Below are 12,822 nucleotides of genomic sequence, written 5' to 3'. Positions count from 1 at the left end.
TGGATGTGAGTTTTCATGAACTATTATTGTTGACATTACCCTTGAGGTAAAACATTGGGAGGCAAAACTATAAGCCCCTATCTTTCTCGGTGTCCGATTAAGACTCCATACCCATAAGTATTGCGTGAGTGTTAGCAATTGTGAAAGACTATATGATAGTTGAGTATGTGGACTTGCTGAAAAGCTCTTATATTGACTCTTTCCTATGTTATGATAAATTGCAATTGCTCCAATGGCTGAGATTATAGTTTGTTAGTTTCCAATGAAGTTTACGATTCATACTTGAAATTGTGATTGAATTGTTACTCTAGCATAAGAGATCATATGACAAGAATTATATAAGTTGTTGTTTTAAGAATGATCATGATGCCCTCATGTCCGTATTTTATTTTTATCGACACCTCTATCTCTAAACATGTGGACATATTTTTCAATTCCGGCTTTCGCTTGAGGACAAGCGAGGTCTAAACTTGGGGGAGTTGATACGTCCATTTTGCATCATGCTTTTATATCGATATTTATTGTATTATGGGCTGTTATTACACATTATGTCACAATACTTATGCCTATCCTCTTATTTTACAAGGCTTACATAAAGAGGGAGAATGCCGGCAGCTGGGATTCTGGGCTGGAAAAGGAGCAAATATTAGAGACCTATTCTGCACAGCTCCAAAAGTCCTGAACTTCATGGAAGTCATTTTCAGAATATATAATAAATAATGAGCGCAAGAAGTTCCAGAGGGGGGCCACACCCTGCCCACGAGGGTGGGGGCGCCTCCCCCCCTGGGCGTGCCCCCTGCCTCGTGGGTCCCCTGGTGGCCCTCCGATGCCCATCTTCTGCTATATGGAGTCTTTCGATGAGAAAAAAAATCAAAAGCCATCTTTCTGGACGAGACTCCGCCGCCACGAGGCGGAACCTTGGCGGAACCAATCTAGGGCTCCGGGGGAGCTGTTCTGCCGGGGAAACTTCCCTCCGGGAGGGGGAAATCATCGCCATCGTCATCACCAACGATCCTCTCATCGGGAGGGGGTCAATCTCCATCAACATCTTCACCAGCACCATCTCCTCTCAAACCCTAGTTCATCTCTTGTATCCAATTCTTGTCTCTAAGTCCGGGATTGGTACCTGTGGGTTGCTAGTAGTGTTAATTATTCCTTGTAGTTGATGCTAGTTGGTTTATTTGGTGGAAGATCATATGTTCAGATCATATTTGCACATTAACACCCTTCTAATTATGAACATGAATATGCTTTGTGAGTAGTTACATCTGTTCCTGAGGACATGGGAGAAGTCTTGCTATTAGTAGTCATGTGAATTTGGTATTCGTTTGATATTTTGATGAGATGTATGTTGTCTCTCCTCTAGTGGTGTTATGTGAACGTCGACTACATGACACTTCACCATTATTTGGGCCTAGAGGAAGGCATTGGGAAGTAATAAGTAGATGATGGGTTGCTAGAGTGGCAGAAGCTTAAACCCTAGTTTATGCGTTGCTTCGTAAGGGGCTGATTTGGATCCATATGTTTCATGCTATGGTTAGGTTTACCTTAATACTTTTGTTGTAGTTGCGGATGCTTGCAATAGAGGTTAATCATAAGTGGGATGCTTGTCCAAGTAAGGGAAGTACCCAAGCACCGGTCCACCCACATACCAAATTATCAAAGTACCGAACGCGAATCATATGATCGTGATGAAACCTAGCTTGACGATATTCCCATGTGTCCTCGGGAGCGCTTTTCTCTATTTAAGAGTTTATCCAGGCTTTTCCTTTGCTACAAAAAGGATTGGGCCACCTTGATGCACTTTATTTACTTTTGTTACTTGTTGCTCGTTACCAATTATCTTATCACAAAACTATCTGTTACCTATAATTTCAGTGCTTGCAGAGAATACCTTGCTGAGAACCGCTTATCATTTCCTTCTGCTCCTCATTGGGTTCGACACTCTTACTTATCGAAAGGACTACGATAGATCCCCTATACTTGTCGGTCATCAGATGCCCCGGTAGGCATCCCACTTTTCTTCATCAAGAATTATCGGTTAGTATCGGTTGAGCCTAAGTTTTTGCTTCTCCACATGAGTTGTGCTATTCTTGGAATTTCATTTTTTGCTTGTTGTTTTAATAAAATACTTAGATCTAAAAGTTTTAAATAAGAGAGAGTCCTCAAATGGCTACCCATTTACTTAACTACTCGCTTGATCTTCACTTATATCTTTTTGGAGTAGTTTGTCATTTACTCTTGTGCTTCACTTATATCCTATGAATAAATTGCTGAACAAATTGAATATCATGAAGTTGAAATTATATGTTCATATCATGCCTAGTAGTAGCTCCACTTTGGGTTTAGAAAGTGAAATCTTTTGAAGCTTGACAATCACAATATTGGTCATACAAGCAATTCATGAATGATTAGTATAAGGAAGAGAACTTTCACATGCAAATATATTATCTTGGACATCTTCTATGATTGTGAATATCCATTAATTATTTTCAAACCTGAGCATTAGTTGAAGTTGGACAAGGAAGACAACGCAATAAGTTATGGTTGTGTATATTTGCATAGAAGTTATTCGTTATGGGTCCTCCAACATGTGGTGTTTGCTTAGGATCTTTTGCTATCCAAAAATTCATACTAAGTAGAGATACTACTTCTGCATCCAAAAACCCTTAAACCTAGTTTCTTCCCATGAGTGTCCATCATACCTACCTATGTATTGAATAAGATCCTTTAATTAAGTAAGTTGTCATCGGTGCATAAAGCAATAAAAATTTCTCCTAAATATGTTTGATCTTTTATTGTAAGGGAAAATTGAGCGTTATACGAACCTGTGATGGCAAAGTAATAAAAGCGACGGACTGCATAATAAAGGTTGCTACCATAGGGGGCAATATAACGTGGCGTTCCTTTGCATTCAGAGCTTGGGCATCCAAAAATAAAAAAGCGCATGACAACCTCTGCTTCCCTCTGCAAAGGGCCTATCTTTTACTTTTCAATATTTACTTTTATGCAAGAGTCAATAGTATGGATTCTCATTTCAACCTCAATTATCCTCTAGTTAGCAAGCATCATGTCGTGGGGAAAGATCTAGGCACATATGATCAGTCAAATATATTTGATCATGATCTATTATTGTTGACAATTATCTCTATGATAAATGAGTTGGGGGCGAAACATTAAGCCCCTATCTTTCTCTGTGTTCGATGGATGCCATTTGTTCTAAGAATATGCTTTGAGTACTAGCAATCATGGAAGACTATATGATGATTGAGTATGTGGAGCTCTTACTTAGACTCTGTTGTATAAGTTGAATTGCAATTGTTTGGTGACTAAGAATATAGGTTGTTGAGTTTCAAGACATTTCATTGTTTGAACCTCAACATGTGAATTGGTTGCTACTTTATCATGATGAGTTTTATGAGAAAGAATTGGTGTAATGATGCTACGAAAATTTATTGAAATTATCATTGATCAAACTTATGCACTTTGCTAGCATTCAAACTTCATAAATTATTTCTCTTATCATTTACCTACTCGACGACGAGTAGGAATTAAGCTTGGGGATGCTGATACATCTCCAACGTATCTATAATTTATTAAGTATTTCATGCCATGTTTATAACAATTTTATATGGTTTTGGTATGATTTGCATGGAACTAACCCGGACTGACGTTGTTTTCAGCCGAACTACCGTGGTGTTGTTTTTTGTGCAGAAATAAAAGTTCTCCAAATGCAACGAAACTTTTTGATGATTTCTTGGGCATAAAAGAGGCACTAGAAACTTCGTTGGAGGACTATAAGGTGAAGGAGGTGAGCACAAGACACCTGGGCACGCCAGGAGGCCCAGGCGCTCCCAGGTGGGTTGTGCTCACCTCGAGGCCCATCTTCGCCTGATTCCAACGCCAAAAAAACCTATAAATACAGAAACCCCCAGAAATAACCCTAGATCGGAAGTTCCACTACCGCAAGCCTCCATAGTCATGAAGAACCAATCTAGACCCCGTTCTGGCACCCTGCCGGAGGGGAAAATCATCACCGGTGGCCATCTTCATCATCCCGGTGGCCACCATGATGAGGAGGGAGTAGTCCACCCTCGGGGCTGAGGGTTTGTACCAGTAGCTATGTGTTTAATCTCTCTCTCTCTCTCTCTCTCTCTCTCTCTCTTGTGTTCTTGAGATGTCACGATCTTGATGTATCACGGGCTTTGTTAATACAGTTCGATCATATGGTGTTTTCACCTCTCTATCTTGTTGTGAATTGAGTTTTCCCTTTGAGATTTCATTCTTATTGGATTTAATACATTTATGGATTTGAGAACACTTTATGTATGTCTTGCTATGAATACCAGTGGTGACAATGGGGTATCATATTGATTCACTTGATATATGTTTTGGCACTCAACTCGCGGATTCCCGAGGTGACATTGGGGTAATCTATACATAGGGGTTGATGCACGTTCTTGTCTTTATTTCTCCGGTAGAAATCTTGGGGCACTCTTTGAGGTTCTTTGTGTTGGATTGAGTATTATGAATCTGAAATTATTTGGTGTTATCTTAGTATGAACTCTTGATAGATCAATTGGAAAGGATAACTTGGTGTTATTTTAGTGTGAACTCTTGGTAGATCGATTGGGAAGGGTAACTTGGTGTTGTTTTAGTATGAACTCTTGGATAGATCGATCGGAAAGAATAACTTCGAGGTGGTTTTGTATCCTACCAACAATTTATTCTTATGTTCTCCGCTAGATAGGAACTTTGGAGTGATTCTTCATCGCACATTGAGGGATGATTATATGATCCAATTAGATTAGCATTGTTGAGAGATTGCACTAACGAAAATATGGACCCTGGGCCTTATTTTCAAGCATTGCAATACCGTTTGTGCTCACTTTTGTTACTTGCTACCTTGCTATTTTTTATTCTTCTTATTACAAAAATCAATATTTACTATTATTACTATGCTTGTATCACCATCTCTTCGTCGAATTAGTGCACCTATACAAATTACCATTGTATTTGATGTGTTGGGGACACAAGAGACTTTTTGTTATTTGGTTGCAGGATTGTTTGAGAAAGCCATCTTCATCCTACGCCTCCCACGAATTGATAAACTTTAAGTCATCCACCTGAAGGAAATTTGCTATTGTCCTACAAAACTCTGCGCTTGGAGGCCCAACACGAGTCTACAAAAACAAGTTGTGTAGTAGACATCAGTACCCGCGAGTAAAATTACCCATGTTTGCAAAGCATCAGTTTGAACAACTCATAGTCATAAACAACAACATACAATTGTAACCTATAAACAACAACAGATTATAACAACATCACATACTTTTAAAAAACAACACATCATAAATAACAATATATTTAATAAACAACATCAATTTCTCGTAAACAAGAACACATCAAAACACCATGACATAGTCATACATTTTGAGTTCACAAATTCATGACAAAAGTGTAGAGATAATTTGAGTTCATATAGATTTTATATGGGTACATGGGTATGTGGGTATGGGTTATATGATCCCATAGCCGTACCCACTCTATCCCATGGGTTTAACATTTCTCTTTTATATACCCATGGATAATTTTTTGTACCATACCCTTACCCTCAGGGTATGTGGGTAATGGGTACCCATTGCCATTCCTAAGCGAGCTACAGGCATCGGCACATGCTCCCTTTTTTTGTTTTTTTCTTTGGTGGTGCGTTTTTCATCAATTTCATTTTGTTTTTTATTTTTTGCTTTATTTCCAGTTTATTCTTTCCCCTTTTTGGCCTATTTATTTAATCATTTCTTCCTTTTTTAATTAGTAAAAGCATGTTTTTCTTGTGGGTATATGAACCAAATACATGATGAGCTTTTTCACGCGCATGATAAACATTTTTCCAATAGAGAGTGAACATTTTTTTAAACATACAATGAATTTTTTTTGTAATACATGATGAACCTTATTAAATACATGGTGACCATTTTGCAATGCATATGAACATTTTTAAAAATACATGATGTGCATTTTTTAGTGTTGATGTAAAATTTAAAACAATTCATGTATATTTTAAAAAAAAATCATGCATTTTTTAAAGGGTAACATTAAAAAATAACTAAAATTGTTCCTGTAAATTTTCATGTAATCGAAAAAATTCTTTTAAAATCATGTTTTTTATGTAAAACAGAAGAAAACCGGAAAAGGGAAGAAAAACTAAAATGGCTATTTTTTTACAAAATCTTGCTGGAAAAAGCCATATGAGAGGTCCGCGTGCCCATATGACGCCACCGCGAGTGCGCTACTACCTCGAGTACTCTTCTCAAAGAAAAAAAATATTACCTCGAGTACTACTCGTTTCTCAAAAAGAAATGGTGAACCAACCTCGAGTGCGCGACGCTCGCCAACTGTTTGACATCAGGCCTTGGCCTTGGCAGCGAAACCGTGCCAATCACGCGGGATCCCACGACCGTCTACGGCGCGCCTCCTCCTTCCCCGGCCGCATTCATCGGCTCATGCCGCCTGGGACAGCATGTGGTGCTGCATTTCCGCAGGGCGAGCCACAGCAGTTAAGCGCACGCCATGTGTTCGACGGAATGTCTGGGCGTCAGGAGGTGGTCACCAGCAGTGTTCTGCACGTCGCCGATGACCACACACTTACCAGGTGACCGAGGACTCGAGGAAGTTCTTCATCAGCTGTTTGATTCCTATGGCGTGAATGAGATGTGTGTGCTGCATAGAATCACTGGTGCAGACTCCTTTGTGGAGTTCCAGTCATGGTGAAGGGCAGCCCAAGGACGAAATCGAAGTGCGCTACATGTCCGGTGCATTTATGATGGCTGCTGCTGCCTTTACATCTAGTATCGATCGTCGTCATTGCTCCGACGCCTCAGCAACAACTCCACGAGGCCAGTCACCTCAGAACTGGATGTCAAGGAGGAATCCGAGCTGGCCCATGTCGGAGGTTCGTCAATTTTCCCAGAGTTGGGCGTGGATTCTACTGGAAACTTTTTGGTTGAAGTTTTTCGCTAGGACATGGTGTCGGACATGAGGTTGCTGACAATGTGCTCACTTATGCTTGTGGCTTGCCACTATTCTTAGAGCTGGCTGGGGACTCTGCTGATGCGGTGTCTGGTGAAGTCTTCTCAGGGGCGTGGTGTGGAATGACGAGTTTGCTGATCACATGTTAACTCATGTTGGCAGCTTGTCACTATTCTTGAGATGGATATGCATAGTCACCAGGAGCTTGTAGAAGGTGTTCTACCGGCGAGGAACGGCGGCGCTCTGATGTGTGGGTGCTAGGGGCTTGAGCATCGCGTCCTTGTTCATCTTGCGATCCATGTCGGAGGTTCATCAGTTGGGCGTGGATTCTACTGGAAAAGTTTTGGTTGAAGTTTTTCTCTAGGACATGGTGTCAGACATGAGCCCTGGTTGCTGACAATGTGCTCTTATGGTTGTGGCTTGCCACTTTTCTTAAGAGCTGGCTGGGGATTCTGCCGATGCGGTGTCTGGTGAAGTCTTCTCAAGGGCGTGGTGTGGAATGACGGTTTTGCTGATCACGTGCTAACTCATGGCAGCTTGTCATTATTCCTGGAGATGAATGTGCGTAGTCACCAGGCGCTTATGGTTGTGGCAGGTGTTCAAAAGACCAATTACTTTAGTCATCGATCATGGCCTATGTGGGGCTGAATTTGTATTCCATTCAATGTCATCAGAAGATGCAAAGCTTCAACAGTTATTGCTAAGAGAAATGCCAGATGGTGTCATTTGGTGGAACCTGTGGTTAATTTACGGAGGCCAGAATTTTGAAAGGACTCTAAGCTATGCTTACCCTTGACCCAAGAACTTGAGATTCCCTCAACAGCATGGCCCAATAGCGCTACTCTGGGATCCTGGTATTAACAGACTTGTCTGTACATATTGGTTTCAGTGCTTTTATATACAAGTATGCAACTGCTTGACCTATGCTCTATCGTGGCGGCCAAGTCCACATATGGTCCTGCATAGAAGGACATCATGCTATGCAAATCCGGTTATGTATTCCTTGTTCATAACAGTTTAATAGAAGGGGCCACTACTGCTAATGAATTGGAGCAAACACTATTGCTTCTATTTTGACACTACCAGCTTGTTCAGGGCCATAGAATCACTTGGGACTGGGGAACAACAACATGGCTACCAACGGCGACGAGACATTACATGCTCTGGCTCTGTGGTATGCTTGCCTAAACCACTTTAATGCACTTATAGTTGAATCAAATGGCAAGTCTTCCTACTAGTTTTGTCATTCATTTGGGATAATTTGTCTTCTGTTGTTCTAATGATAGAGGATTTTTATGAAGCTTCGTTCTGTTCCAGCCTTCCAGGTTTTGCAATATATCAGTTTCTATAAACAAATGGCCCAACTAAAAGAAACTTTTGAAGTGGATAAATCGTACCAAACTTTGAGGTATATCTTTTGGTAAATTTATACACTCGGCATAGTAGGATTCAGTTTGTATAAGCCAAAAGAGCTTATCTGACTTCTTACAGGAGAAGGTAGGTAACATTTTGTTCAATTGAGACACATTAACTACTGGGTGTAGAGGTGCCAGCTTTTAGGCTACCTTAATCTTGCCGTTAGTGCTTTTGGATGTAATACAATATCCACACATTAAAATTTTGAAGTTCTGACAAGAGTACAGAAAGGATGACTAAATCTTTCAACTGCATTCATTTGGGCCTTGTTTAAATTATGACCTTTTTTTACAAGGACCGAAGTTATATTCAGTCAGTCCTTGATAGTTAAAATACTGCCTCCGTCCCAATTAATTGTTGCTCAAATGGATGTATCCAGCACCGAAATAAGTCTACATATATCCATTTGAGTGACAATTAATATGGGCCGGAGGGAGTGGTAAACTTGGAAGATAATGGGTAATCAGTTTATAGAGTACGGAGAGTATCTATACTCATTGTAAATGCTATAGCTTTTTTTGGAACAACATAAGTACAACTCCAGCCTCTACACGTTAACTTTATACTTGGAAAGGGGAACTTTTATTGATCTACTGGACTCTGCACTGAGATACTCCCTCTGTCCGAAAAAGCTTGTCCCTCAAATGGATGTATCTAGCACCAAGTTAGTGCAAGATACATCCATTTGAGGGATAGTGCAAGATACATCCATTTGAGGGACAAGCTTTTTTGGACGGAAGGAGTACATAGTATAGTTGTACTTATCCCATTTGCTAGAAGATGCCTACACATATGCAATGTGATTGTTGTGCTGTACTGCTGTTTCAAGGAATGGACACTTCACCAACTAAATATACAGTAGCAAACAATTAACGTGGCGTGTTGAGCAATGGAAAGAATAAAAGAAACTTATTTCAACTCTGTAGCATATGAGACTTAGCAAAGGTGAGCGTGCTAGATACTACAAGATGAATCACTCCACCTGAAGAGGAGTAAGAGGAGTATCACTTGACAGCGAAGCACTCCGGTCAACTGAAGAGATTAAGGGTGGTGAATCTGTGGAGCTTGGAGGATCAGGTAGGAGGCCAACCTCAACCACACCCTCCAACATCTGCACAACCTGGTGCATTGTTGGTCGCAGCAAAGGATTCGGCTCAATGCACCAGAACGCCACACGCGAGAATCTCTCCACTCTGACCAAGTCCTCCATGGCGTCGTCGTCACCATGCAACAACACCTCAATCCTTCCATGACAGACCAACTGACCGGCCCACCAGAATAGCGTGACCGAGTCATCACCATCCTGCCCGGTCACCGGATCCTGGCACTTCCGGCAGCATATCATCTCCAGTAGCACAACACCGAAGCTGTAAACATCAACTTTGGTATCGATGCGCCTATCATTTTGGAACCACTCAGGGGCAATATAGCCCCTTGTACCTCTGATATTGGTCACTGTGGTGTGCATCTGCTGGTTGTTGAGAAGCTCGGCGATCCCAAAGTCAGTTATCTTTGGATTGCTCTTGCCATCTAGAAGTATATTGTCGGGCTTGATGTCGCAATGAATGATCGGATAATCACAGCCTTCATGTAAATACTCTAGCCCTTTGGCAATCCCAATTGCTGCCTCTACACGCCACGTCCACAACGGCCGTTGAGGCTGGAAGAGGAAGCTTCGAAGGGAGCCACCTGGCATGAACTCGAACACAAGCATCCTTTGCTCCCGCTCCTTGCAGTAACCAACCATGCGGACTAGATTCCGATGATGAATCCTGCCGATGGACTGCACCTCATTCGTGAACTCCCTCTCGCTGTACTCGTTGGAGTTGATGAGCTTCTTCACTGCTACATCAGAGGTGTGTGGCGACATTATCACCCCATGGTAGACCTCTCCAAAGCCTCCTTTGCCCAACAACTTGTGAAAGCCATTGGTGGCTTTGTAAAGCTCCTTCCCGGTGAAAACCCTCAGGAAATCATGGTTAGTGTTCTTCTTCCAAAGGCAACCCTGTAGCATGAGACTACTTGCTGCAGCCAGCATCAATAGCACCGAGCAAATCAGCAGTAAATAAGGCAATGGTCTTCTCGGTGATGTCGGCATCGGGAGGCTGCTTGTCCGCACCTTGATCGATGCCTTCATGTTGAGGCTTCCCTCCTGCCATCCTGCGCCCGCCAATAATGCCATTTTGTAACAAACTTTTCCATCGAACAGAGTGGCGGTGCAGAAGCAGTCTCGCAAGCATGAGTTGTCGCACTGCTCCTCTGTGGTGTACGAATACCCTCTGTATGATGACAGCGACCAAGTGGTGTTTGGCAATTTAAGAAGACTGAATTCGGAGGGCCGGTTCTTCCCATCGCAGCTCTGTGGCACGAACACTGGTGTGCAGCCTCTGTACTTGAGCCTAGGATCGATGAAGGAGTAACCACTTGGGCACTCACAATCGAGCTTGTTGTTAGGACCATAAACACAGTACGAGTTGGGGCCGCACATTCCTTCCCAGCCTGTAGTGCTGCTGTTGCAACCATTGCTTGGGAACAGCCCAAAGATCGTCCATGGCACGTTGCGCCTTCCGGTGGCATTCTTCTGCAGGATGTAGACACGAACAATGCCATCCGGATCAAGCGTTGCATGCTGGTAGTAACTAACGGCGGAGTTCGGCACGGGAGGTGTCAGATCGTGCATCGTGCCATCCTTGATCTGGTAGTGGAGGTGACCCGGCGAGTCGAAGAAAAGGGTGGTGTTGCCGTCCTGGGTTTGCCCGGGCTGGTCGGTGCCGGTGCGCCAGTATGAATTGTACGAGTCCATGTTGTCACCGGCGAGGTTCATGAGGTACAAGACGATATTGCCGTTAGCCTGCACATACAAGCTGAAGCGGCCAGCGGAGAAGTCCGTGTCCGATTGCTTAGACTGAAGTTTTGCTCCGGAGGCCATTGTCTGACCCGGGAGGAGCGTGTCGGTCGGGTGCCCAAAGGTCTCCCAGACGACGGCGCTCCCCCCGATGGCGATGAACTGGAGGTTGCCCGAGTCCTGTAGCGTCAGGACGTTCCCAGACTGGCCAGGGCTCGGGTTCGTCCAGATGTTGCCGCCGGTGGTGGAGTCTGTGAGCAAGAGCTCACCATGGGGGGTGATGCTGAACACGGCCTGCCCCGTGGCCATGATTGCCGAGTCTGAGACCGGGTCTTTCGCGTACCACACCACCTTCTTCTGCCTGGGGTCGGCTGCCAGGTCAAGGTTGAGGTTGAACCAGACGGCGAGGAGGAAGTGACTGGGGTCATAGTCGAGGGCACGAAAGCCGAAGGCGAAGTCACCGGAGGGGCAGGTGATGTACTGAGGGGGCCTGAGAGACGATCCGGCCGTGAGGTTGTCCGCTACGACTACAAGCAGATGCGGCCGGTGCATCAATAGGACAATTAGCAATGGAGCAAGGTGCAGGCCAGAAGAGGGCGATGTGCCTAAGGGCTTCATTTGTCGTGTGGAGCTGTGGTCTGTGGAGGTAATAGCCGAGCAAGGTTGTTCTTTATACTGCCTGCAATCAGCGTCAGTGGTCAGTCCCTGATCGAAGAATTCCTCCGGCCGGCCGTTTTGTCTCTTGCAGACGGTCGAGGCCAAGGCACCCAATCTAGAACCAAAGGCACCGGCGGCGGTGAAGATATAATTATCTGCTTGGTTGGTTGTCATGCATGACTCCTGAGACGTTGCTGCCTTGCTGGACACCAGCATCTGGACTACTAACTGTGTACATAGTTTTGACTGTCGAATGGTTCCTTTCAGATTCAAGATCGGTCGTCGTTTGCTTGATCAAATGCCCCGCAAAGGGTGCCCGACCCTTGCTTAGACAGCTGTTATTTTGTGGTTTGGTTAGTGTCATAGTGTGTACCCAATACTTTTCAGTGACAGTGAATTTCGCTTTGTTTTCCTTGGTCTAACAAAAAGTGCAGGCCATTTTCTCAGTTCATTTATTTGTAGGTATAGTGTTATGGCCGGCGGCCCACCGGGCATTAGTATTAGGGGCTTGGCCCACAAGTTATCTTAGGCAAGTTATCTTAGGCTAAAGTTATAAATACTCGTGTAAGACATCGTTTGAGATCAAGCAATAAGAAGATTATCTCTATTGCCCGGCTCCCAGAGGAGCCGGAACCCTAGCCGCCCCCTGCCTCTTGCGCTGCCGCCGTCATCCTCCTCTCCCGCGACGGCGCCCAGCCGCCGGTGCGGCCACTCATCGCCACGCCCAGCCCCCTCCTTGCCCTACTGCCTACGGCCAAGACCGGGCAGAACCCTAGCCCCTAACACCTTGGTATCAGGTACCCGGGTTTCGACCATGTCTTCATCGCCTCCAAACCCGCCACCACCGCAGCCGCCGCTGCCCAACGCCTCCCCCA

At 44.0% G+C, this 12,822-nt stretch overlaps 1 pseudogene; it reads right to left on the bottom strand.

Moving 5' to 3' along the window:
- Positions 1 to 9,418: 9,418 nt before the first annotated feature.
- Positions 9,419 to 12,244, bottom strand: LOC123147640 (G-type lectin S-receptor-like serine/threonine-protein kinase LECRK4; annotated as a pseudogene).
- Between the last annotated feature and the right edge of the window lie 578 nt (positions 12,245 to 12,822).

The sequence above is a fragment of the Triticum aestivum genome, chromosome 7A, assembly GCF_018294505.1.
Source record: "Triticum aestivum cultivar Chinese Spring chromosome 7A, IWGSC CS RefSeq v2.1, whole genome shotgun sequence".
NCBI lineage: Eukaryota > Viridiplantae > Streptophyta > Magnoliopsida > Poales > Poaceae > Triticum > Triticum aestivum.
Note: the sequence above shows the minus strand (reverse complement) of the source record. Positions and strands in the feature narration are given on the sequence as shown.